Genomic DNA, 8,499 nt, shown 5'->3' on the forward strand with positions numbered 1-8,499 from the left:
ATCTTAATCCTTCTTGGTCTATTCAGATTATCTATTTCTTCATGATCCAGTTTTAATAGGTTATATGTTTCTAGATACTTATCCATTTCTTTAAGGTAATTCAATTTTTGGGCTTATAATTGTTCAAGGTAATCACTTATGATCCTTTGTATTTCTGTGGTATCAGTTGTAATATCTCCTCTTTATGATTTTATTTAAGTTTTCCTCTTTTTTCTTAGTCTAGCTAAATGTCAATTTTATCTTTCAAAATAAGCAAAAGCTTAGTTTCGCTAATCTTTTCTATTGGTTTTCTGGTCGCCAGTTTATTTCTACTTTGATCTTTTTTATTTCCTTTTTTGTATTAACTTTGGGCTTAATTTATTCTTCTTTTTCTAGTTCTCTGAGGTGTAAAGTTAGGTTGTTTACTTGAGATTTTTCTTTTTTCTTAGGCATTCATCACTATAAACCTCCCACTCAGAACTGCTTCTAAGCAGGTTACAGCATGAGTTTTAGTATATTGTGTTTCCACTTTTATTTGTCTCAAGAATTTTTTTTTATTTCCCTTTTGATTTCTTCTTTGACCTCTTGGTTTTTCAGGAGTGTGTTATTTAAATACACATATTTGTGAACTTTCCCACTTTCCTCCTGTTACTGATTTCTACTTTCATTCCACTGTGGTTGGAAAAGATACTTGGTATGATTTCAATCTTCTTAAATTTGCTAAGACTTATTTTATGACCTAAAATATGATATATCCTCAAGAATGTTCCATCTAAACATAAAAAGAATATGCATTCTGCTGCTGTTAGGTGGAATGTTTTGTATAAGCCTGTTAGGTCCATTTGGCCTAAAGTGTAGTTCAAGGCCAATGTTTCCTTATTAATTATATATATGACATAATATATACTATTATGTATAAGTTACTTATAATTGGTTTATTTAACAATAATTTATAAAGTTGAAGATGTGCATTTTCTAACACAGCAATCTACTTTCAATTGTTGATCTTCAAATCAGAATATTTGTTTTTTTAAAGATTTTATTTATTTATTTTTTTATGGATAGGGGAAAGGAGGGAGAAAGAAAGGGGGAGAAACATCAATGTGTGGTTGCCTCTCGAGCACCTCCCACTGGGGACCTGGCCAGCAACCCAGGCATGTGCCCTGAGTGGGAATTGAACTGGCAGTCCTTTGCTTCGCAGGCCAGCAGTCAATCCACTAAGCCACACCAGTCAGGGAGAATATTTGTTTTTTGAGGGTGTGTGGAAGCATTCCAATGGATACCAGGTCATAGTACAGAAAATCAGTTTTAGACTTTTAATTTTCATATCTACTCTTTCCTAAAAGTTTTTTTTTTAAAGCCTATCCCATTTCTCCACACCATTGACAAACACCCTTCTGATTTTACAATGCTCAGAGCACTGAATGACCAGAGCAAACCATTTCAGAACTCTTTTCCCTTTGATGCAGTAACTGGCAACACCTTGGGTGGACGCAGCTATATCAGTCTGGGTCCCACAATGGGGATAATGTACAGCAGAGCCTCAGCTAATCCCAGAGGGAGTTAGGAAGAAATAAACCTGGTTTAAGCCACTGAAACGCGATCATTTCCTACTACCACATAAACTGCTGATCCTGACTGATACAAAGACAAGCCCCTGGCCACTTTACACAATATTATGGTGACTTGCCCCACTATAAAAACCTATTTTACAATGAAGAGGGCATTTTTCTTTCTCATTGGTTTTCAGAATATACGTTAAAATGTATATTGACACATATTTGAATTTTTTTAAGTGAAGTCACACTTTCTCTAACAGAAAGTTTAATTTAATAATTAAACAGAAAGTTTAATTATTAGCAATAAAAACTATTTATTATAAATAAAGCTGTATTAAAATAAACAACATACTTATTTTTCCCAAAACTTTCTGATTATATTTGGTTAAATAAGATGCCTCTAAGTAAAAGAGCAATGAGTGTAAATAATAGTTTTTTCTATCAAAGCCTTGTTGGTGTGTTTCCCAGGAACTGAAAAAGTAATGACTATAATGTCTATATAACAAAATATTTTGCAAACCAGGTTGTTTCCAAATCTTTGCTTTCAATAAAATTGAAGGCAGACCTGAGTTGTCAGATGACAGATCATTAAAGTTTATGATAGATAATTATATTATTTTCTCAGTATAAGTTCAAATAATTGATAGTTTTTTAAAATACTCCATTCCCATTCGCTTTTTTAAAAAATTTTCTCGAGGTGGTTTTAATAAGTGATAGTACTACACAGTTCAGGATTAGAAATTTCTAATAAACCTTCTGATACTAAAATGCTTCCTTTTACATCTCCCAGAAGTCTACCCCCAGCAGAGGGAAAAGATGAGCCCTAAGTTTTGGGGAGAAAATCCAAGTCCATGTGCTGTCTCTTTGCAAGGAGATGGGGCAGGGAGAACAAGTTCTAGCCCACAAGGGAAGGACTAACAAGCAGTAAACATAACTGCTCCATCTGTCCTATGAGGCCTGCCTGCCCAACCTTCAAAAGAAACTGTATCCTGCATCGTGGCATTTTTCAGTGTAGCGTATCTCACATTGCTTCTTGCAGGAGAGAGGCTGGGCTCCTCCCCGTGCCTCTACCCTCCCTCTACCACCAGCAGTTGTGGGCCAGGGCATGGTGGGTGTTAGCCATCTTGGGCATGTCATGCTTCCACGTAACCACAGGGCGCTGGTTGTGAAAAGCCTCCAGCAGCTCACGCAACAGCTTCTCTGGCATCAGCATCCGTCCACTGACAATCCTCCCGGCACTCAGTAATCATCCACTTCATGGCCTCTGGTGGGCTAGGAGCACAGGGACCTGGCAGAAATGGCCACGCTTTCACAGCCCAATCACAGGCTCTCAGTTTTTCAGTGCTTGGTGGAAGATGGTGTAGGGGTTGCACTCAATGGTGGCCTGCTGGCGGCAGGGTACTTCTCAAACAGCTTCGTTTTCAGCTTCCAGGGTCTGTGTTATGAGGTATCTGGCCAGTAATTTGTTTCCTCCTTTCACCATCACGTCGGTGAATGTACTGATCAGTGGGTCTTCGAACACAGAGCTTGTTTTCATCACTGGGGCAGCTCTGATACACTGAGTCTTCCTGAGCTCCCTGTTCAAATTTCTCTTCAGTTTCTGCCACGGGCAGTAATATTCCTTGTCAATCTGAGGATCCCTGTATTCAGGGCCATAGTGGCCCCACCTAACCTGGGTTAGCCCTGGAAGCTGCAGGACAGCACTCTGTAGGCACAGCTCTGGGTCCAATCACCCTGCCTTCACCGCACCATCCCCTGTTTTATGTGAATAAGATTCTCAGCAGCTAACTATAGTAATAAAGAGCAGGAATAGAACTGATGCTTAATTCACATCTTACTACTAATTGTTATTTTTCATGGAAGTATAAACTAAAAAATGTACCCAAATACATTGTATCAAATGTTTCTAAGAAAACTTTTATGTTTATGTTAAATAACTATTCCCCAAAATAATTATGTTACCTTGGCCAATTTTGTATTACTAATAATAGTGCTACTAACTGAGTTCAGAATGTTTTAACATTTAGAGTCTTTGGTCATGGAAGAAAATCTTTTTAAAATTTTGATATATATTTAGTTGTAGAGAAATAAGGGCAATTGAGAAAATATTTCAAACATCAAAAAATACATTAGGATAAAACTTGATTAGAATGGAAATATGAACTCAAGAAGAAAAACAATGTGAAATTTCAGACTAATATATATGATAGAGTTTATGTTTCTTTATATCGATGGTGATGCTATCAACCTATTTGATATCCAAACAGCTGTATTTTAAAACATCAATGTTTACCAAAAAAATCACATTTGCCACTATTCAAATGTGAATGAAAAAATGTAATTATTATCTTAAAATTGTACAAGAATCACACAGTTAAGATTATTGGGGGCATATAAACACAAGTTTCTTTAAAGAAAATTTCACACATGTGCACTTGGAGAAATGTAAATGAACATCATTCTAATGTTGTTTGAAATAAGGAAAACTTAGGGAAAAACAAAATTTTATCAACAGGAGAATGTAGGAAAAATGTGTGTGTGTGTGTGTGTATATATGTTATGCTATTACAAATACAGGAACTAAAATGATGAACCCTATGTATATAAATAAACATAAAGGACTGTAAATTTTATGTTGATAATATATATTATTTATATGTTTTAACCAGCAAAATATTTAAAACTATTGGACTACATTGTTTAACTAGGTAATACATAATATAATTTTAAAACATTCATGGAATTAATAAACATCAAATTCATGACAGGTTAACTCTCAAGAGGAAGAGAAGAAAAAACGAGACCGAGCAGGTTGTACACACGGCTTCAACTTATTGTCACTGTTTTTCTTACTGAATAGGTCTAAGACTGTTCCAGCCAAATGTTAGAGTTGTTAAAACTCTGTAAAGCTGGGAGGTGGACACATGGGTTGTTATGTACTGATATATAGAACTGAATAATTTCTTAATAAAAATAGCTAAAACTAAAAATTAAAAAGAAATTATTGGGTTAGCCAAAAAGTTCTTTCAGTTTTAAAGATTAAAAGACACATTTAAAAATAAAAGACACATTTTCATTTTCACCAACAACTTTATTGAACAAAGTATTCACCATTTTGTTCCACTACCTTCTGCCATCTTTCAGGTAACTTCATAATTTCATCTTCCCAAAACTTTTTGTCTTTTTGAGCAAAGAACTGTTCCAGTACCTTTTGCAGTCTTCCAGGGAATTACAATTTTTTCCGTTAAGAGAATTTTGTAAAACTGAAATAAATGAAAATCCGAAGGTGCGATGTCTGGTGAATATGGTGGATGAATGAGGACTTCCCAGCCAAGCTCTAACGGTTTTTGCCTGGTTATCAAAGAAACATGCGGTCTGGCGTTACCCTGATGGAAGATTATGCGTTTTTCTGTTGACTATTTCCAGAAACTTTTCACTGAATGCTGCTTTCAGTTGGTTTAATTGGCAGCAGTTCTTGTTGGAATTAATCATTTGGTTTTCCAGAAGGAGCTCATAATAGAGGACTCCCTTCCACTCCTACTACACACACAACATCACCTTCTTTGGGCAAAAACCAGCCTTTGGTGTGGTTGGTGGTAGTTCATTTCACTTGCCCCATGATCTCTTCTGTCCCACGTTATTGTAGAGTATCCACTTTTTATCACTCATCACAATTTGTTTTAAAAACAGAACTTTTTCTTTATGTTTAAGTAGAGAATCGCATGTAGAAATATGGTCAAGAAGTTTTTTCCTTTAACTTATGTGGAACCCAAACATCAAAGCGATGTTTAACATAATCAAGCTGTTATAAATGCTTTTCAACTCTCAATTAAGATTTTTTTAAATTTTTTATTCTTGTTTATTCTATTACAGTTGTCCCAATTTTCCCCCTTTGATTGTTCTCAATTAATGTCTCCATTTGATTGCTATCAACTTCAACTGGTCTATCTGACCATTGTGGCATCATCCAGCCAGAAATCTCCAGCACAAAATTTTGCAAACTACTTCTGACACATTTGATCAGTCACAGCACCTTCTCCATACAGTGCACATATCTTTTTTTTACACTGCAGTTTTTTTACCTTTCTTGAAATAATAAAGCATAATAGGCTAAAAATGTTACGTATTTTCTTTCATCTTCAATATTAAAATGGTCATACAAAAATTCACCAATTTTGATGTTTTTTTAAAATGCATGTTGACATGACAGTTATCACATACAATCTAAGAAAATTGTTTCAGGTTAAGTTAAAGACAACTAAGTGCTACTAGAGCCATCTTACAGAAAAAGAAGAATAAATCTTTTGGTCAACCCAATATATAAAAGAAAAACTGTAATATAACGTATCCTAAAATGGCAGAGGGAAGAATATTTTTTAATTATCAGTCTAACAGATCACAGAAAAAAGAAAAATAAAATACAAAAAAACAAACATAAAAGGTGGTGGAAATTTAAATAAATCAATAATCACAATATATGAAAGGAGAATAAAGTCACCATTAAAAAACTGAGACCCTCTGGGTGTTTTTAAGGTAGCCATGTAAGGCCTACAAAAGACACAACTTAAACAAAATGACATACAAAGGTTAAAGGCAAGAAATACCAAGCAAATTCTTTCCTAAGAAATGCAATTGTAGATATATTATATTAGATACAATGAAATTTAAGGCAAAAGGCAGCAATGGGGTTAAACGGAGAAACTACATTTTTAAAAAAGGAGATCAAATAGTCTTAAATACATGTGCATTTAACAACATGTACACAAAAAGCAAAAAAAACTGACAAAATTATAATACATTGACAAATGACAATCATGGAGAAAGATTTTTATCTCATTTATAACACAATATGATAAACTGAGTAACTTCCCCACCTATATCCCAAACCTGTAGGATATAGAAAACTTGGACAGCCAAATTAATATTTAGACTGCATAGGTATACATAGGTAGAACCCTGCAAAAACAAAAACAAAACAAAATGAAAATGCTGTAGCTCCCCCATATCCAAAGGGGATACATTCCAAGATCCCTCCAGTGGACACCTGAAATCATGGATAGTACCGAAAGTTACATGTACTATGGGTTTTTTTATAAATATATACCTATAATAAAGTTTAATTTAAAAATTGGGCACAGTAAGAGATGAACAACAACAGCTAATAACAAAATAGAACTATAACAATACATATAATAAAAGTTATGTGAATGTGGTCCTCCCTTCATCACTCTCTCTCCAAATATCACACGGAACTCTACTCACCTTTTACTTAAAGAGGCACTTTCCGACTTCTTTTTGGCATAACTCCTGTGCTTCGGGCCCATCACTAAGTAAAATAAGGATTATCTGAAGACAAGCACTGTGATACCAGGACAGATAATCCAGGTAGCCACTAAGTGACTAATGGCAGGGAGTGTATACATCAAGGAGTCTCTGGACAAAGGGATGATTGACCTTCCAGGCTGCACAGAGCAGGTAGGTGCAAGATTATACTCAGAACAATGCACAATTTAAATTTTTTGAATTGTTATTTCTGGAATTTTCCATTTAATGTTTTTGGTCCACAGTTGACCATGGGTAACTGAAACCACGGAATGTGAAACTGTGAATGATGAAGATGACCATATATTGTTCTTTCAGGTGTCCACAGGACAACGACAAAAAGCTAACATGGTTAGCTTTCAAAAGAAGTCTCAACGAATTCTACATCATCACTACACAGATCACCTTCCAATATTACAATAACAGATAAATTAGAAAACGATAAAATGATCATTTTAAGTACTAACATATATTTGAAAACTTTTGTTTTAATGAACTCTTAAAATAAGAAGGGACTCTCTGGTCCTGTCCAATCCAGCTTATAAAATTTGTACTAGAATTATATCTCCGTTTTAAGTGCCACCTCAGACAGTGGCAGTAACACAAAGAATCCACTGGATGTCAGTGTTACTTTATATTTATTCTCATTTGCTCAAATGGCGCTGTGTACAGAACTTCCAGTCCAACAAATCAGATTGCAGACCCAATCCTAAACCTTTTTAGGGTTGACTCAAAGATCTACTAATGAGAAAATAATATTATTTATAATGAATAATTTTAATGTGCTATAAAATGTAAATTTTTATCACACAATTGCTTCCTAACTCTCTCTCAGTATATTTTCTGTGAATTATTTATTACCTTGCTAAAGCAGTTTTGTAAGATTTTATAAGCCTTTTAAGAGACAAAAGCCATACAAACAGCACATCTTGGCTCATGCTTCAGACTTTCCTAAAATTTCTCAAACAAGCAGCATCTGGCCTCGGCACGTCCTGTACCTCTGGCTAAGTGGTCCCAGGCCTGGCACCAGTGGCAGCCAGCTCTGGTTTGCAGGTTGGCCTCTACCAGGCACCTCCAAGCCCAGCACAAGTAGCAGCCATCTGAAGATGGCTTGGTAGCTCATGCCATGTGGCCTTGGACAGAACACAGGCAGTAGTTGACCTTGGCCTGCATGTCCCGGGAGGCCTCGCAGCCAGTGCACCCAGTGGATAGCTTCAAACCACATTGAAGCACCACCAGCAAACACCCTCCACAAGCAACACACTCAAGGGGCAGACTCAGCAAGCACCAGACCCCTGCTGAAGCAAGCTCTGCTCCAAAGGGTTGATCTCTGCACAGAAGCTCCTTTGATGTAACAGCACCCAGTTCTCCCAGCCAACTGGCCTGGGGGTAAACCCCTCCCACTGACATGCCAACAGTAACCAAGGTTCAACTAAAACAGGAGGGTGTACACAGCTCACACAGGAGGTGCACCTGGAGTCCCAGGTGGACAAGGAGGCTGGGCCACTAGATCCTACTGGACAAATACTACTTAAGGCCATTCTACCAAGCCCAGGAGACAAAGCAGCTCCACCTCATACATATTAACAAACACAGGGAGACTGCCAAAATGAGGAGACAAAGAAACATGTCATGAATG

At 36.2% G+C, this 8,499-nt stretch overlaps 1 pseudogene; it reads right to left on the reverse strand.

Annotated features, from left to right (window-relative positions):
- Positions 1-2,616: 2,616 nt before the first annotated feature.
- On the reverse strand, positions 2,617-6,862 carry LOC112319822 (small ribosomal subunit protein uS7m pseudogene; annotated as a pseudogene).
- Positions 6,863-8,499: the final 1,637 nt, after the last annotated feature.

Source organism: Desmodus rotundus, chromosome 6, assembly GCF_022682495.2.
Source record: "Desmodus rotundus isolate HL8 chromosome 6, HLdesRot8A.1, whole genome shotgun sequence".
NCBI lineage: Eukaryota > Metazoa > Chordata > Mammalia > Chiroptera > Phyllostomidae > Desmodus > Desmodus rotundus.